Source organism: Thalassophryne amazonica, chromosome 16, assembly GCF_902500255.1.
Source record: "Thalassophryne amazonica chromosome 16, fThaAma1.1, whole genome shotgun sequence".
Taxonomy (NCBI): Eukaryota; Metazoa; Chordata; class Actinopteri; order Batrachoidiformes; family Batrachoididae; genus Thalassophryne; species Thalassophryne amazonica.
In genome coordinates, this window is record NC_047118.1 from 85,761,451 (window position 1) to 85,781,355 (window position 19,905).

At 41.7% G+C, this 19,905-nt stretch overlaps 1 protein-coding gene and 1 long non-coding RNA gene across 2 annotated transcripts in view; one reads left to right on the forward strand and one right to left on the reverse strand.

The window, feature by feature from the left end:
- Positions 1 to 8,783, forward strand: part of LOC117528509 — a 38,949-nt gene extending 30,166 nt beyond the window's left edge. The window contains exon 5 of the long non-coding RNA XR_004565791.1: positions 8,773 to 8,783. This is a non-coding gene — a long non-coding RNA (uncharacterized LOC117528509). The remainder of the gene's footprint in view (positions 1 to 8,772) is intronic.
- hao1 (hydroxyacid oxidase (glycolate oxidase) 1) overlaps positions 1 to 19,905 on the reverse strand; it is an 88,482-nt gene that overhangs the window by 26,758 nt on the left and 41,819 nt on the right. The gene's annotated exons all lie outside the window — the stretch shown is intronic.

The following is a 19,905-nucleotide window of genomic DNA, read 5'->3' on the forward strand; positions in this document are numbered from 1 at the left end:
GACCTCTAGTAATACTGTGAGAAATCTTGGAGTCATTTTTGATCGGGATATGTCCTTCAATGTGCATATTAAACAAATATGTAGGACTGCTTTTTTGCATTTGCGCAATATCTCTAAAATTAGAAAGGTCTTGTCTCAGAGTGATGCTGAAAAACTAATTCATGCATTTATTTCCTCTAGGCTGGACTATTGTAATTCATTATCAGGTTGTCCTAAAAGTTCCCTGAAAAGCCTTCAGTTAATTCAAAATGCTGCAGCTAGAGTGCTAACAGGGACTAGAAGGAGAGAGCATATCTCACCCATATTGGCCTCTCTTCATTGGCTCCCTGTTAATTCCAGAACAGAATTTAAAATTCTTCTTCTTACTTATAAGGTTTTGAATAATCAGGTCCCATCTTATCTTAGGGACCTCATAGTACCATATCACCCCAATAGAGCGCTTCACTGTCAGACTGCAGGCTTACTTGTAGTTCCTAGGGTTTGTAAGAGTAGAATGGGAGGCAGAGCCTTCAGCTTTCAGGCTCCTCTCCTGTGGAACCAGCTCCCAATTCAGATTAGGGAAATAGACACCCTCTCTACTTTTAAGATTAGGCTTAAAACTTTCCTTTTTGCTAAAGCTTATAGTTAGGGCTGATCAGGTGACCCTGAACCATCCCTTAGTTATGCTGCTATAGACTTAGACTGCCGGGGGGTTCCCATGATGCACCCAGTGTTCTTTTTATTCACCTCTTTTTGCTCTGTATGCACCACTCTGCATTTAATCATTAGTGATTGATCTCTGCTCCCCTCCACAGCATGTCTTTTTCCTGATTCTCTCCCCTCAGCCCCAACCAGTCCCAGCAGAAGACTGCCCCTCCCTGAGCCTGGTTCTGCTGGAGGTTTCTTCCTGTTAAAAGGGAGTTTTTCCTTCCCACTGTCGCCAAGTGCTTGCTCATAGGGGGTCATTTTGACCGTTGGGGTTTTTCTGTAATTATTGTACGGCTTTTGCCTTACAATATAAAGCACCTTAGTGGCGTCTCACTAATTTAGAAGATCTTCACTTAGCCTGGAAAAAGAGTTTGTTGCTCTATAAAAAAGCCCTCCGTAAAGCTAGGACATCTTTCTACTCATCACTAATTGAAGAAAATAAGAATAACCTCAGGTTTCTTTTCAGCACTGTAGCTAGGCTGACAGAGTCAGAGCTCTATTGAGCTGAGTATTCCATTAACTTTAACTAGTAATGACTTCATGACTTTCTTTGCTAACAAAATTTAGACTATTAGAGAAAAAATTACTCATAACCATCCCAAAGATGTATCGTTATCTTTGGCTGCTTTCAGTGATGCCGGTATTTGGTTAGACTCTTTCTCTCCGATTGTTCTGTCTGAGTTATTTTCATTAGTTACTTCATCCAAACCATCAACATGCTTATTAGACCCCATTCCTGCCAGGCTGCTCAAGGAAGTCCTACCATTATTTAATGCTTCAATCTTAAATATGATCAATCTATCTTTGTTAGTTGGTTATGTACCACAGGCCTTTAAGGTGGCAGTAATTAAACCATTACTTAAAAAGCCATCACTTGACCCAGCTATCTTAGCTAATTATAGGCCAATTTCCAACCTTCCTTTTCTCTCAAAGATTCTTGAGAGGGTAGTTGTAAAACAGTTAACTGATCACCTGCAGAGGAATGGTCTATTTGAAGAGTTTCAGTCAGGTTTTAGAATTCATCATAGTACAGAAACAGCATTAGTGAAGGTTACAAATGATCTTCTTATGGCTTCGGACAGTGGACTTATCTCTGTGCTTGTTCTGTTGGATCTCAGTGCTGCTTTTAATACTGTTGACCATAAAATTTTATTACAGAGATTAGAGCATGTCATAGGTATTAAAGGCACTGCGCTGCTGTGGTTTGAATCATATTTGTCTAATAGATTACAGTTTGTTCATGTAAATGGGGAATCTTCTTCACAGACTAAAGTTAATTATGGAGTTCCACAAGGTTCTGTGCTAGGACCAATTTTATTCACTTTATACATGCTTCCCTTAGGCAGTATTATTAGACGGTATTGCTTAAATTTTCATTGTTACGCAGATGATACCCAGCTTTATCTATCCATGAAGCCAGAGGATACACACCAATTAGCTAAACTGCAGGATTGTCTTACAGACATAAAGACATGGATGACCTCTAATTTCCTGCTTTTAAACTCAGATAAAACTGAAGTTATTGTACTTGGCCCCACAAATCTTAGAAGCATGGTGTCTAACCAGATCGTTACTCTGGATGGCATTTCCCTGATCTCTAGTAATACTGTGAGAAATCTTGGAGTCATTTTTGATCAGGATATGTCATTCAAAGCGCATATTAAACAAATATGTAGGACTGCCTTTTTGCATTTACGCAATATCTCTAAAATCAGAAAGGTCTTGTCTCAGAGTGATGCTGAAAAACTAATTCATGCATTTATTTCCTCTAGGCTGGACTATTGTAATTCATTATTATCAGGTTGTCCTAAAAGTTCCCTAAAAAGCCTTCAGTTGGTTCAGAATGCTGCAGCTAGAGTACTGACGGGGACTAGCAGGAGAGAGCATATCTCACCCGTGTTGGCCTCTCTTCATTGGCTTCCTGTTAATTCTAGAATAGAATTTAAAATTCTTCTTCTTACTTATAAGGTTTTGAGTAATCAGGTCCCATCTTATCTTAGGGACCTCGTAGTACCATATTACCCCATTAGAGCGCTTCGTTCTCAGACTGCGGGCTTACTTGTAGTTCCTAGGTTTTGTAAGAGTAGAATGGGAGGCAGAGCCTTCAGCTTTCAGGCTCCTCTCCTGTGGAACCAGCTCCCAATTCAGATCAGGGAGACAGATACCCTCTCTACTTTTAAGATTAGGCTTAAAACTTTCCTTTTCGTTAAGGCTTATAGTTAGGGCTGGATCGGGTGACCCTGGACCATCCCTTGGTTATGCTGCTTTAGACGTAGATTGTGGGGGGGTTCCCATGATGCACTGTTTCTTTCTCTTTTTGCTCCGTATGCATCACTCTGCATTTAATCATTAGTGATCGATCTCTGCTCCCCTCCACAGCATGTCTTTTTCCTGTTTTTTTCCCTCAGCCCCAACCAGTCTCAGCAGAAGACTGCCCCTCCCTGAGCCTGGTTCTGCTGGAGGTTTCTTCCTGTTAAAAGGGAGTTTTTCCTTCCCACTGTTGCCAAGTGCTTGCTCATAGGGGGTCGTTTTGACCGTTGGGGTTTTTCATAATTATTGTATGGCCTTGCCTTACAATATGGAGCGCCTTGGGGCAACTGTTTGTTGTGATTTGGCGCTATATAAAAAAAAAGTTGATTGATTGATTGATTGACCTTGGGGAAACTGTTTGTTGTGATTTGGCGCTATATAAATAAAATTGATTTGATTTGATTTGAAGTATGACGAGTAATGTACTCAACTAAATGTACTCAAGTATTGAAAGTAAAAGTACAAGTAAATGTTAATAATCAAAAACGGACTGATTTTTTTTTTCTAATAAAAGTTTATCTAGGCTTGTAAATGACTGGTAGTATTAGTCAAAATACTGAAAATTGTGCACATCACACAAAAAGACTTCAGAAACAAGGTTTCAAAACCTAAACGAGAGTAGGCTACTCACTAGGTGTTCACAGGAAACAGTTATTTCTATATGTATTTATTTATTTTCATTGTTACATGGTTATATCTTTTCTGTTGTTTTTTTTTTCGTTAGGTTCTTTTTGTCTGTTTCTCTAAAATTGTTTTGTATTATTATTGACTATTATTGTCTATTATGTAGACTATTATTGTTGTTGCTATATTATTGTTGTTGTTCATTCGGCTGCTCCCGGTTTTGTCCAGAGTCGCCACAGCGGATACAGTCAGATCTGCACTGGTAATTGGCACAGGTTTTACGCCGGATGCTCTTCCTGACGCGACTCCAGTTTTACCTGGAGAAACACACACAGCCGCTGGTGTTCCAAAGAGGTCTCCCATCCAAGTACTAACCAGATCCTGCTCTGCTTAGCTTCTGAGATCTGATGGGATCAGGCTGACAAAGAGCAGACCGGCTGCTTGCTATTATTATTAATATATGAATAAAAATAAATTAAAAAATTACAATTTCACTCTTTTACGACAACGAACACTGAGCCATTAATTATACAGAAAACAAATCAACAAAAACATGCTGATGGGAACAGCTTAATGCTAACTTTAACATTGAAAACGCCATAGACATGCTAACGCATTAGCATCTCGTTTTTAAGTTATAAAATACATCTATCAACTGTTTCAGAAGACCATAACAGGTCGGTTTAACATAAAATATTAAATATTACTCACAGACATATGCTCGTCAGGGTTTTAGCGGAGAAAAATTTGAAGCAAATTCGATCAAAGCACTGCTTCGATCTACGAATCACTGCTTCGATCTACAAATCACTGCTTCGATCTACGAATCACTGCTTTGATTAGTTCAAGGTTCAAAGCAAAGCCGCGCTGCAGAAAAGTTGATTACAGACCCGCTGCAGGTCTGTAATCAATGCAGAGAAATGATCATTTTCCTGACAAACACCCCCCTAGTGCACAACTGCAAAAAAGCCTACCGGACATGCCTCATGACAAATCGGCCTGACTTTGTTGAAGTCACTAATAATCAGTGGTGTCTCTGGGTGAAAACACAACTTTTTTCGTGTGTGTGTGTGTTTGTGTTTGCGGAGTAGAAGTATGCAATTAAGGTCGGAAATGTAGTGAAGTAAAAGTAGGCTGAATTAAAAAAAAAACTCAAGTAAAGTATAAAGTCTCCCAAAACGTACTTAAGTACAGTAGTGAAGTATTTTTACTTCATTACTATACAACACTGGTGCTGACAAGCAAGGAGAGTGTGTTGAGAAGGTGGAGGGAATATATTGAGAAGCTGATGAAGAGAGAGTGAACGAGAGAGAGCTGATGTGGAGAGAGTAAATCAGGAAGTGTAAGAGATTAGTAAGGAATAAAGTGAGGATGAAGAGTGGAAAGGCAGTTGGTCCAGAAGACAGTCCATTGGAGGCATGGAAATGTCTTGGAGAGATGGCAGTCGAGTTTCTAAGCAGATTATTTAATAAAATTTTGAAATGTGAGAGGATGCCTGAGGAGCGGAGTTGAAGTGTACTGGTCCGATTTTCAAGAACAAGGGTGATGTGTAGAACTGCAGTAACTACAGAGGCATAAAGATGATCAGCCACAGCATGAAGTTGTAGCAAAGAGTAGTAGAAGCTAGGCTTAGAAAACAGGTGAAGATCTGTGAGCAGCAATATGGTTTCATGCAGAGAAAGAGCACTACAGATGCAATGTTTGCTGTGTGAATACTAATGGTGAAGTATAGAGAAGGCCAAGAAAGAGTTACATTGTGGGTTTGGGGATTTAAAGAAAGCTTATGAGAGGGTGCTCTAATTTTGTATCAGGAAGTTTGGAGTGGCAGAGAAGTATGTGAGGGTGGTGCAGGATATGTACAAGCACAGTGTGACAGCAGTGAGATGTGCAGTAGGACTGATAGATGCATCGAAGGCGGAAGTGGGCCTACACCAAGAATCAGCTCTGAGTCCATTCTTGTTTGCTGTGGTGATGGACAGGTTGACGGATGAGATCAGACAGGAGTCTCTGTGGACTGATGTTTACAGATGACGTGATTTGTAGTGAAAGTAGAGAGCAAGTTGAGTCTGCTTTTTTTGTGTTCATTCTCTTGCAGGGTTTTTCTGCTTGGGTCTGTCTGTCTCTCCTTTCTATGCACACCTGTTCCTGATTTGCTGCTCATCACCGGGTTATATAAGGTTCACTGGGTGCAGTAGTTCCTCACCAGATTGATACGCCTTCTGCCTTCTCTCCAGCTCTGTTTTTTGTGTTCCATTGTCCTGCCTGCCTTGTTGTATACCTGACCTCCTGTCTGTGAATGACAACACCTTAGCCTGATAATTTTTGTACTCCTGTGTTTTTTGGACTGCCTACTCATGTACTGACCTCTGCTGTCCTTTTACTAATCAGAGCTGTTTGTTTGAGCATCACATTTGTGTCTAGCCATTTTTGACCAACCTGCCTGTCAATAGAGGAAAGAGGATTCGAATGGTACTCGTGAAAAGTTGGTGCCTCACTCGAACACTTCATACAGTAGTCGCTACATGCATTCAAGCACAGCACAGCACACTCTACATTTGCATACCGCTCACGCCGGAAACCCATTCGAACATCCAACACAACACGCGTGGCACTTAGAGAATGTAGGGCCATTCGCGCAGCCAGCAAGAAAGTGGAGAGCAGGCAGACCACTTTTGAGCTGGCTGCACAAATGGCCCCACATTTTCTAAGTGCCCTGTGAGTGTGCCGCTACAGAGCAACACAAATAACGTGTGAGTGTGCTGCCTCCCCAGCAACACAAATGGTATGCGAGTGTCCGTGTGTGTGTACGTGTGTCATCCCCCCCTCCGCTGTGGAACACCATGGCATATCCCAATCCCACACCACCACAAGAGAGATAACAATAAAAACCCAGCCTGGCTGCATGTCACAGTATCAGTGCGCCATCTGAATGGACAGACACGTCACATGACACGTGAGCCCAACGTCCACATGGTCCATCCATAATGTGACAGCCCGACTGACAGCCTCACAGAGAAATCAGAATGGCCAGCTCAACTGCCCCACAGCCTGGAGTCGTGAGCCCATCTATGTGACCGCATTGCTGTGGAAAGGTGGGCGCATTGCTTGTCAATGATGTGATGTCCGTATTTATTGACATGATTACACACGCACACACCCACTACAGTTATGCATTTGTCAGGGGACTGTGGTTGACATGCAATCACGTTATGGGCTGGATATCAAAATTAAGCAGGGAGGGAGCTGACCACGGCCCACAGCCACTGGTGCATTACTGCTTGTGCTGCCCCACATGGCAGCTGCTGTGTCAGCGCAATGCAAAGCTGGGGAACACATATTGTCATGTGTGCGCCAATGACCCATGTTGTGCTGCACGCATGTCTGCAAACGATGATAACATGGGGAAAAATAAAAACAAACTGTATCACCCCAATCCCGGCTCAGCATGCACAGTGATGGGCATGCAGTCAAAGTTGTACCTGCCCACTGTACCTGCCCACCTGCTCTGTGCTGTGAGAATATCACCTCACAACACAGCACTGCGATACACGTGCATCGGTGGGCTCGCTTCACATGGTGATAAATAAAAACCAATATCATCTTTGCAAAGCGGTCACCTGTGCCTCAGTATGCACTGGACAGCTGGCCACACGGAGCCAGCTGATGCGTTCATGGTATGAACGCATGGCTTCATTTATGCCAGTAAATTACTTCCTTGTTTACAACCATGGCCATGGTTCATGTAGATAAAGGAAGAGGAGGAGGATCATTCTTGTATGGTCTGCTCTTTATAACAATAATTAAATATTAAACATTGCTTTTTTCTTTTTGGTGTGTGTGTTTTAACAGTGAGAACAGAATCATTACCAGTAACATGATTGTCTTACATTTAAACAGTACATTCATTGTTCATATAATGTTCTGTCTGCTCTCATTATTTTGAGCTTACACATTTTCATTGATTTATGTGCATATGTCCAGATTGCTGATGCTGTTCTGTGAGCACGATGTGGTAACACACCTCTCAGGTGCTCACGCTGTTGCAGTGGGATCATTCACATATGTCCGACTGTGTGTCCTTCCCAACAGCAGGTGGAATTTTTCGCAGTTCGTCAATTTGTTTTTTCGCCCTTTTTCGACCGGTTTCTGCTTCTTTCACCCAACTTTGTGTTATGTGTGAAGGGGCCATGAAGAAGGATATCTGCAAGAGTGAAGGGGAAAGTTTACAAGACAGTAGTGAGACCAGCTGTGTTGCTATGGTAGTGCTAACAAAACACTTATTGTGCGCTAACAAAAAGACAGGAAGCAGAGATTGAAGTGGCAGAACTGAAGACGCTGTGATTTTCTTTAGGAGTGATGGATAGGATTAGGAATGAACATATCAGAGTGGTGAGGCTGAGATGGTTTGGACATGTGCAGAGAAGGGACCCAGGGTAGATAGGGCAAAGGATGCCGAGGATGGAGCAACCAGGCTGGAGGAGAAGAGAGATCACAACAAGGTTTGTGGATATGCTGAGAGGACATGCAAGTGGTTGATGTGTCGTTATTTTTGATATATAATGGACATCTCTGTCACAATAGGTGCACTTCTTATCTTGCACTCCAGTGCAGTTGGTGGTGGTAATGTACCGGTTTGCCAAATGCCAATATATTCCACCTGAAGAAGACTACTCATTTATATCAAGGGCTAAGATTCAATGGGGTTCAATCAAAGAGAATGTAGTACCAACAGACCATACTCCAAAGCACTTTAGTCCATTGTCACTGGTGGCACATAGGGAAAACAAAACCCCACAGAGGAAGCGACAGAACTGAAAGGTGTAAAAAAGTGTAACATAACGGAAAACTCATGAGAAGAACCAACACATGAAAACAGGCAATCAAACAAACAAAAGTACAAAAACCAAAAACTAATTCAAAAACACAAACCGAAAATGTTGAGCTCAGCATCGAATAAAGTGCTGCAGTGGAAAAAACTAACATGAAGTTGAACACATAAAGGCAGCAATCAATAATCGAACTACAAAAAGAACTGAACACTAACCAAAAACTAAATCAAGGAACACAAGCACAAAATCAGTGTGGAACTCAACAGAGAACAGAGTGCAAACCAGGAGGCCACAGGGCAAAACACAGACAATGGAGAAACAGACCTGAGACAAAGACAAAGGATGAACCACAATGAGTACGCAACTAAAATGATAGAGAATGACAGGTGACATAATATGCAACATAAGCCACAAACATGAACGCAGGACCACAAGTGCTCTCTCACACATACATGCAGACATAAAAGGACACCTCCTCATGGATGGCTCAGACGGCCAAAAGAACCTCACCTCCAACACAAAATGGCAAAAAACACAGAACGAATGGAACTGAAACCAAAACCACAAATCCAAATTAACACACCAACAAAAACCCAGGATATCAGGCTGGTTGGTGAAAAATGAAAACAAATGGCTCTGGTTGTAAAAAGGCTTTACTTCTGAGGATAGCGGAGGTCGGTACTTGAGTAGGCAGTCCAGAAAATACAGCAGTACAAAAATCATTAGGCTGAGGCGTAGTCGATCAAACAGGCAGGAGGTCTGGTATACAACAAGGCAGGCAGGACAATGGAACACAAAAAAACAGAGCTGGAGAGAAGGCAGAAGGTATCAATCTGGTGAGGAGCTACTGCACCCAGTGAACCTTATATAACCCCGGTGATGAGTAGCAAATAAGGAACAGGTGTGCATGGAAAGCACCAGAACAAGGGCGTGGCCAGAGAGAGTGAAAGACCCACCACCAAGAACCAAGAGGCAGACAAGAGACATGGAGACAGACAGACACAAGCAGAAAAACCCAGCAAGAGAAAAACCATACAGAAAACTAATGAATCAGAAAACATAACAAAACAGACTGGAAAAATAAAACCAGATAAGGCAAAACTCAAACCCTGACACAGGAACAAACAAAAAGAGTGTGGGGGGGGGGGGGGGGGCGCACGGAAAGGTGGGACCACCACCAAACAAACCCGGAACACCAAAGTGATGATTATGCAAGAAAACATTATTAAACCTTTGGCCCAGGGGCCAGCAGAAGCCAAAGTTCAAGAGCCGGTCCCGTGACGAGCCGGATCTAAAGGCAAAGTTTTGGGGGCAACTGCATGATCGCCCGGGGCTCCTCGTGACATCTGGCGGGCACCCATGTGGCCACCAGGAGTCCAGTGCAGAGACAGGAGGGCGACTGTGCACGATGGATAGTTGTGGTGAAAGCTGGGGTTGTTGTGACTAATGAAATAATTATACAAAAGACTTCCAACTCTTGAAATAAGTGATTTCATTTCTGCTTGTTGGTGGCTGAGAAATGCACCTGCAGCAAACACCAAAGAGCTTCTTCAAAAACCTTGTGTTATTCACAGGCAATTCCACAATAAGGAAGTACTTCCAGACGTGTTATGTGGATACGTTTTCTTAAGATGTGATTTTTAACTCTGAAACAACAGCAACAGGTCAGATTAAAAAAATTCATTTACTCTGTGTGCTGCCAACAGGCCAGATTAAAAAAAAAAAAAAAATCAAACATTTACTCTGTGTGCTGCCAACAGGCCAGATTTAAAAAAAAAAAAAAAAAATCAAACATTTACTCTGTGTGCTGCCAACAGGCCAGATTTAAAAAAAAAAAAAAAATCAAACATTTACTCTGTGTGCTGCCAACAGGCCAGATTAAAAAAAAAAAAAAAAAAAAAAAAATCAAACATTTACTCTGTGTGCTGCCAACAGGCCAGATTTAAAAAAACAAAAACAAACATTTACTCTGTGTGCTGCCAACAGGCCAGATTAAAAAAAAAAAAAAAATCAAACATTTACTCTGTGTGCTGCCAACAGGCCAGATTAAAAAAAAAAAAAAAAAAAATCATCAAACATTTACTCTGTGTGCTGCCAACAGGCCAGATTAAAAAAAAAAAAAAAAAATCAAACATTTACTCTGTGTGCTGCCAACAGGCCAGATTTAAAAAAAAAAAAAATCAAACATTTACTCTGTGTGCTGCCAACAGGCCAGATTAAAAAAAAAAAAAAAAAAAAAAAAAAATCAAACATTTACTCTGTGTGCTGCCAACAGGCCAGATAAAAAAAAAAAAAAAAAAAAATCAAACATTTACTCTGTGTGCTGCCAACAGGCCAGATAAAAAAAAAAAAAAAAAATCAAACATTTACTCTGTGTGCTGCCAACAGGCCAGATTAAAAAAAAAAAAAAAAAAAAAAAAATCAAACATTTACTCTGTGTGCTGCCAACAGGCCAGATTAAAAAAAAAAAAAAAAAATCAAACATTTACTCTGTGTGCTGCCAACAGGCCAGATTTAAAAAAAAATAAAAAAAATCAAACATTTACTCTGTGTGCTGCCAACAGGCCAGATTAAAAAAAAATAAAAAAAATCAAACATTTACTCTGTGTGCTGCCAACAGGCCAGATTAAAAAAAAATAAAAAAAATCAAACATTTACTCTGTGTGCTGCCAACAGGCCAGATTAAAAAAAAAAAAAAATCAAACATTTACTCTGTGTGCTGCCAACAGGCCAGATTAAAAAAAAAAAAAAAAATCAAACATTTACTCTGTGTGCTGCCAACAGGCCAGATTAAAAAAAAAAAAAAAATCAAACATTTACTCTGTGTGCTGCCAACAGGCCAGATTAAAAAAAAAAAAAAAAAAAAAAAATCAAACATTTACTCTGTGTGCTGCCAACAGGCCAGATTAAAAAAAACAAAACAAAAAAAAAAACAAATCAAACATTTACTCTGTGTGCTGCCAACAGGCCAGATTTAAAAAACAAAAAACAAAAAACAAATCAAACATTTACTCTGTGTGCTGCCAACAGGCCAGATTAAAAAAACAAAAAAAAAATCAAACATTTACTCTGTGTGCTGCCAACAGGCCAGATTTAAAAAAAAAAAAACAAAAAAAAAATCAAACATTTACTCTGTGTGCTGCCAACAGGCCAGATTTAAAAAAAAAAAACAAAAAAAAACAAACATTTAGTCCGTGTGCCACCAACAGGTCAGATTAAAACACTTCATTTACTCCAAGTGTGGACAACAGGTCAGATTGAAACACTTCATTTACTCCATGTGTGGACAACAGGTCAGATTAAAACACTTCATTTACTCCGTGTGCCGCCAACAGGTCAGATTAAAAACTTCATTTACTCTGTGTGCCGACAACAGGTCAGATTTAAAAACTTCATTTACTCTGTGTGCTGATGGTTGCGGATTCGTTTATAATGGAAATAGAGACATTAACAGCGTCGGACTCAGACAGAAACACGAACCGCAGTTCAGAAAGCTTGCGCTGTAATGACAAACAGGAAAGCAAAGTAAAGCGTAATATTCCAATGTCAGCTTTGATTTCTGAGGAAGAGTCACCGTGCTGTCAATACATCAGATCATCATTTTATGGATGTGGACAGTTTGCATGAACAGTTTGGTTTGTCTGTGCTGTTTGGGGCTCGTTAAATGAATGTATTACGACCGCCCATGTACGAGGTCTATTAGAAAAGTATCCAACCTTTTTATTTTTTTCAAAAACTATATGGATTTGAATCACATACGATTACATCAGCCAACCTTGAACCCTCGTGCGAATGCGTGAGTTTTTTCACGCCTGTCGGTTACGTCATTCGCCTATGGGCAGGCTTTGAGTGAGGAGTGGTCCACCCCTCTCGTCGGATTTCTTTTGTCTGGGAACTTCCTGAGAGACTGGCGCTTTGCTTGATCAAAATTTTTTCAGAACCTGTGAGGCACATCGAAGTGGACACCATTCGAGAAATTCAGCTGGTTTTTGGTGAAAATTTTAACGGCTGATAAGAGATTATGGAGTGTTACTGTAGCTTTAAGGACTTCCCACGGAGCGGGACGTCGCGCAGCGCTCCCAGGTGCCGTCGTCAGCCTGTTTCGAGCTGAAAACCTCCAAATTTAAGCCTCTATTGACCCAGGATGTCGTGAGAGAACAGAGAACTTTCAGAAGAGGTCGGGATCAGCAGTTTATCTGGACATTCCACTGTTAAAGGAGATTTTGTAATGAAAGACGTGCGGACGGATTGGTGCGTCAGCAGGCAGCCGGCGCGGCGTGTCGCCACAGGAAAAACATGTCAGAATCACGTCAGAGAGCGTCAGAGAGCGTCTGAGAGCGCGGCGCACTCTGAGCGCCAATCGACAGGCTGAAACCCCGCTGAAACAACCAGATCATTTCCAAAGTGAAGGTTTTGTTGATCCGGGACATCGTCTGACTTCAACAGAAATGGCAGAAGACGTGGACATCACCACGTTTTCGGCACATTCCAAGCGGAGGAATGCGCCACGGAGCCGCTCATGGCGCGGACAAAAGCACCTCCGTGTTGGTCTCACAGGACGGCTTTCAGATGGCTTTCAGACAGCTTTCGGTGGCTTTTCAGTCGTGTGACTATCCGAGAAATTGTGGATGAGCTGGACATGCCAGAACATGTCCTGTGAGGCTTCATCATGGCGTTGCTTTGCGCCATGCGGCTCCGTACCGACGTGCAAATTTCTCCGCTCCTCTTTCCATGACAAAAACTCCTGTAACAGTGGAATGTGCCATTCATTTCCAAAGTGAAGGCTTTGTTGATCCGGGACATCGTCTGACTTCCACAGAAATTGCAGAAGACGTGGACATCAGCACTTTTTCGGCACATTGAGACAGACGTGCAGAGAAATTGGCGCATCGGGACGGAGCCACATGGCGTAAAGCAACGCCGTGATGAAGCCTCACAGGACATGTTGGGGCATGTCCAGCTCATTCACAATTTCTCGGATAGTCACACGAATGAAAAGCCACCGAAAGCCATCTGAAAGCCGTCATGTGAGACCAACACGGAGGTGCTTTTGTCCGTGCCATGAGCGGCTCCGTGGCGCATCCCTCCGCTTCTCTTTCCATGACAAAAACTCCTGTAACAGTGGAATGTGCCAAAAAAGTGCTGATGTCCACGTCTTCTGCCATTTCTGTGGCAGTCAGACGACATCCCGGATCAACAAAGCCTTCACTTTGGAAATGATCTGGTTGTTTCAGCGGGGTTTCAGCCTGTCGATCGGCGCTCGGAGTGCGCCGCGCTCTCGGCAGCTGTGGGCGGTCTTTAAACCGGCTGGAGCACTCCTTAATCTGTGTAATCCCCATAAAATCATCCCTGAAAGCCATCTGAATTTTCCGAATGGTGTCCACCTGGAGGTCTCTCACAGTTTCTGAAAAGATTTGATGCAGCAAAGCTCCAAATCGTTCAGACATTTATTCGCAATAAAAATCCGACGAGAGGGGTGGACCACTGCTCATGCAAAGCCTGCTCACAGGCGAATGATGCAACCGACAGGCGTGAAAAAACTCACGCATGCGCACGAAGGTTCAAGCTTGGCTGATGCAATCACACTTGATTCAAATCCATATGGTTTTTGAAAAAAATTAAAAAGGTCCGATACTTTTCTAACAGACCTCGTATTTTACTTATACAAAGTATTAAAGTATGAGGAAAAGACAAAAAAAGATCACCTCTGCAGCAGCTGTGGTGATCTTGTCTTCTTTCGTCAGCCACATCATGTGGTCTGACCACAGACTGTGTGGGTCTGACGGGTTTAAAACAGTCCAACATGACGGCGGCGAGTGTTGCCTCTTGGTACTACATTCTCTTTGGTTCGATGAAGCCCACTCAGAAGAAGAGAAAGCTGCAGTTCCTTGAGTGGCCACTTGAGACTGGCTTCAAAAGTGAGCATGTTCCCAATCAAGTCAAAACCATCTACCTTTAGAGCAGAAATAAATGTTTACAGCCTGGTACAGTAATGGGTATGATAATGGGTTTGATCTCTATGGTTTCCTCCTCCACGACTGTATGAGGGTTCAGTTTTTTTCTAACTTCTTAGCTGAAGATGTTTTCAGCCATAAAGTTATGCATAATTAGGGGTGGGGCGGGGTCACTTTGAGTGACAGCTGCTGAGCCAAGTGCCTCTGACTCTCACAGTGTTGTAGCTCATAGGACACTAGATGTGGCCTTATTACAAATATACTACCAGAAAAGGTTTGGACAGGCTTTCCCATTCAGTTCAGTGGTAAAGTCTGTGAAATGTCCCAACAGATCAAAGAAATCACTGTTGCAAAATTTGTGCTGAGGGAAATTCTCATCTTATTTAATGTTGTAAAGCTCCTGAAGTTTGAAGATGATACAACCCTCATTGGACTCATCTCTGATGGGGACGAGTCTGTTACAGATGGGAGATCGACCACCTGGTGTCCTTGTGCAAATAGAACAATCTGGAGCTCCGCGCCCTCAAGATAGTAGACCTGGTTGTTGACTACAGGAAGAACCCAGTCCTGGCCAACCCCCTCACCCTATGTGACTACCCAGTTGCCATTGTAGAGTCCTTCCTTTACCTGGGGATCTCCATCACCCAGGACTTCAAGTGGGAGCTGAACATCAGCTCTCTCACCAAGAGAGCACAACAGAGGATGTGCTTTCTGTGGCAGCTGAGGAAGTTCAACCTGCCAAAAACAATGATGGTGTACTTCTACACTGCCATCATTGAGTCCATCATCTCCTCCTCCATCACTATCTGGTATGCTGCTTCTACTGCTAAGGACAGGAGCAGACTGCAGTGTATCATCCGTGCATCAGAGAAGGTAATCTTGTCACGATTTGATGCTAGACAAAAACTAACAGATTCTCCAAAGCAGGTCAGCCCAGACACGAGTGTGAATTCAAAAAGTACAACAGTTTATTCACAAGACGGTGAGTTTAAACAGAATCAAATGTGGTGACTGGATTCAACAAAAGAATATCTTCCACTCGCACAATGTGAGGATAGTCCAGGAAGAACAAAAATACAACCGACTAAGGGTGAGGGGAATCTGAGAGGCGAGGATAAAAAGGAACATAGCAGCAGACATACCCCAAGCATCCAGACAACAAGATGGAACGCACGCACGCACGCACTTCAGTACACTGAAGTACACAGCTACTGACACAACAATGAGCCAGCGCTTGTGTCTCAGATCAGCCTTCTCTCAGCAGAAGAGACCTGGTGACCATAAAGAAAGGAAAGGGAAGAGGAAGAAAAAGAAAAGATAATTTCTCTTCACACCATACAGACTCACCGGCATATCACACAAGTCATGCAGAGGCAGACAGTTTTGACTTATAGTTAAAATTTTAAACAAGCTAATTCAAGTTATTGGCATTAACATAACGTCTGTCATTTTCTAAAGTGAAAATATCAGCTATATGTTTTAGCTTTAAAGTAAGTAAGACCCTTCGGCTGCTCCCTTGTTTGCACTCGGGGTCGCCACAGCAAATCCGAGGTGGATCTGCATGTTGAATTGGCACAGGTTTTACGCCGGATGCCCTTCCTGACGCAACTCCACATTACATGGAGAAATGTGGCAGGGGTGGGATTTGAACCTGGAACCTTTAGTTTTAAAGTAATGCACTAATTTTGAAAGTTTTAGCATTTAGACGCACATGCCGCAATGCATTATGGGTAAATTAGTTTCCTGACATGAGTGGCTGGTTGGTCGGTATAACACACATTAATGAAATATGTGGTGGGTTTTACAAATAAATCTGTATTTGCAAATGTCATTTTTTTCATTTGTAAAAAAAAAAAGGCACTGTCATGATCCGGCCCTTTTGGGCCTCGTATCTGCGTTTGTATTCTGTGCCTTCTGTGTTTTTATCCATGTCTTGTCATGTTCATGTTATCATTAGTTTGGTTTCTGTTATCCTTGTATTTGTTCACTCTTGGTTCGTGAAGTTGCTGTAGTTTACTTCTGTTCATCACATTGTGTATATTATGCCTTGGTCACTGGTTTTGGTTATGTTCCTTTATTTATTTATTGCACTCTGTTTATCATTTATTTTGTGTTTCTTTAATCACTGGTATTGGTTATCTTCAGAGTTTTCATCCAGTTCCTTTAATTATGTATTGCATTTTCTGTTTATGATCTATTTTGTGTTGTTTGGTAACTGGTTTTAGTTTGTTTATTTTATGCTCATCAGTTGTTGCATTTGTTCTTTGATTTGTGTCAGTCTGGTTCTAGTTTTGTTTAAGATCATTGATTTCTTTGTTTTCTGCCTTCTACTTAGTTCTGTCAGGTCTAGTTAATATAGATTCTGTTTTAGCTTTGTTCATTGTTCTGTTTCCTTCACGCCTGCCCAAGTATGTTCTCACTCCATATCACAGCACCAGCCATTGTGTCTTTGTCTGCTTTGTATTTTCATTCACTCCCACTCTTGCACTTGCTCATGTCTTTGTTTCTTTCATCACTCCACTCTGTATTTTCCTGCCTTCACTCTCTTGCACTTACCTTTGTCTTCCCTGGTCACGCCCCCTTCCAGAACCTTCACTGACACCTGTGTCTTGTTGCACTAATTACACCACCATTTATTTAAGCCCTCACAGTCTCACAGTCCCTCGCTCAATTGTTGAATGTTTTCACTGTCCAGCTCTCATGTCCTTCTTTTGCCCTGTATTCAGCCTGCCGGTATTTGACCTCTCTTTGTCTGTGACCATGATTTTGTTTCTGCCATAGATTGCCACCATGCTGTGTATTTGACCTCAGCCTGTTTCCTTGACCAAGCCTCAGCCTCAAGTCTGCCTGTACCTTTGCTCTGCTGCTGGACCTCCCGTGTACCGAATCCCAGCCTGGTAATTAAACCTATTTCTTACACCAGCCTGCTTGAGAGAGTTTTGCATTTGTGTCCTGCTCAGTTTGTGTCACGCCTGATTGGCACTTTGAAAACTGAAAATTCAGTTTAAGTGGATTCAGTCAGCACTTTTAGCAAATGTGTGGCAGCAAATGCTGTTCATATTGCCATGAACACTGCCATGTACTGGCCAATAGATCCAGTGTCTCACTGGATTACTGTCCTGCAACCAGTAATCCAGCAAGAGTTTTGTTAAGCTGTGTATCAAGTACGCTGAAATGGCCACAAGTAAAAGAAAATAGTTGATTGGGAAAAAAGCGTTGCCTAAAAAAAGAGGAAAAAAGTTTGCTGGCTGTCTGAAGAATGTTGCGCAGTGTTCAGCAGCAGTTATAGAGTCCAGCTGAACGAATAAAATCTGGCAATGCAGGTATATACTGATCAGCCAAAGGGATTTTTTGCCAGACTACAACGGCAGGCGATCACTGACAGTTGTCAGGCTTTTTATGTGCTCACTCTGGATGGACAGCTCCTGGGCTCCAACCATGCAAATGTATTGTGAACACTGCACATTTTATTCCCAATCAAACACAAAGAAAAACATATCAAATCATGAATGAAAAATGAATATTAGGCTGTTCAAAAATCTGCAGTGTCTGCATTTTTATTACTGCCACCCTTATTAATCCCTTTAAACAGGTGACCCTTATTTAAGCATCAATCAATCAATCAATCAATTTTTTTTATATAGCGCCAAATCACAACAAACAGTTGCCCCAAGGCGCTTTATATTGTAAGGCAAGGCCATACAATAATTATGTAAAACCCCAACGGTCAAAACGACCCCCTGTGAGCAAGCACTTGGCTACAGTGGGAAGGAAAAACTCCCTTTTAACAGGAAGAAACCTCCAGCAGAACCAGGCTCAGGGAGGGGCAGTCTTCTGCTGGGACTGGTTGGGGCTGAGGGAGAGGCATGAAGGCAGTAAATGTTGTACACGCTGGCTGTCATGTATTTCTCTCTGAAAATCTGAGAAAAATGTGTCATTCTAGACATTGTTCAGAAGAACAGCATACTTTGATTATTGGAGAGGGGAAAACATAAAGAGGTGTAGAAAATGACAGGCTGTTCAGATAAAATGCTTTAAATTGGCCACAAAACCATAAAGCTGTGGAAGAAAACGGAAAACGGTCATTGAAATAGATTGAAGAATCGACAGAAGGTCCAAGACTCAGCCAATGATCAGCTCCAGGGTGATCAAAGAAGGTGTCACTGATTAACTGATTCCATCTGCTCAAAGTGATGTTAATCAGTGAAATCACCTGGTGGAGTGGGTGGTTGCAAAGAAAAACTGCACCTCTTGGCCCTTTCTGGAATCAGTTTAAGACCTCTGGTCTAAAGTTACATATGATGACTGCAACAATTAGAAGAAGGACGTGCTGAAGAGGCTACAATTTGCTCAAGTACACATTAAAGGGATAAAGAAAAATGGAGCGACATTTTGTACAACAGGAGAAAATGTGAAACTCAAACCAAAATGCAGGCAACAAACAACCGGATTAAACAAAGTGCAATGAATACAGGGATGTCAAACAGTAAAACTCACCGGAGGTGTCAAGGATCATCAATACTCACGACCTTACAATCAGCTACACACAGGAGGTGACAAAGAATAATCTGGCAATGGAAAAGGAAACGGTGCAGTCTTAACTAGGGAACACAAACAGATTATCAAAGCAAAGAGAAAGACACACGTGTGAAGTGCAACATGTGTAGGGGAGACCGGGTAACAAGACATGCCTACAAACACACACAGAAACAAATAAAGACAAAAGTGTCACAAACCTCAAGTAACCCTGGGAGTGAGTAGAAACTAAAACATACCATAATAACAGTGATCAAACTAAAAAGAGAACCACAAAATACCCAAGTACAAAACCAAGGAAGAAAAGGCAGAAAACTAACACGGAACTCAAAGATGTTAAAGAGTGCAAATGAAAAAAAAACCCCACTACTAAGAGACATGGACACAGGACTGGAACACAATGACAATTAACAGAAAGACAAAGACAGGAGCCAGACCACAACACATCCTGCACTGGAATACCTGTTCACAGGTGCCAGAAGTTGGTCAACACCATGCAACACAGATGTGAAGCGGTTCTCAAACAGTGGTTATACAATAAATATTAGTTCAGCAATTCATGGGAAAGATAAATCTTCAAGAATTTTTAAGTTCATAGAGTAAATGTTTGAGTTTGTAAAGAAAAATATAAACACTGCTATTTTTTGAACAGCCTAATTACCTTTCCTTCCCTTTCTGTAAAGTAATATTTTTTTCTTTTTTTATATTTATATAGTGCCAAATCACAACAAAGCTGCATTAAGGTGCTTCACATAAGTAAGGTGTAACCTTACCATGCCCCAGAGCAAGAACACAAGTGACAGTGGTAAAGAAAAACTCCCTCTGATAATTTAGAATAGAATAGAATGCTTTTTATTGTCATTATAAACAAGGTACAACGAAATTAAAAGACATCTCCCGTAGTGCAAAAGTGTAAAAGTAAATATAAAAAAAAAAAAAAAAAAATTTGAGGAAGAAACCTCAAG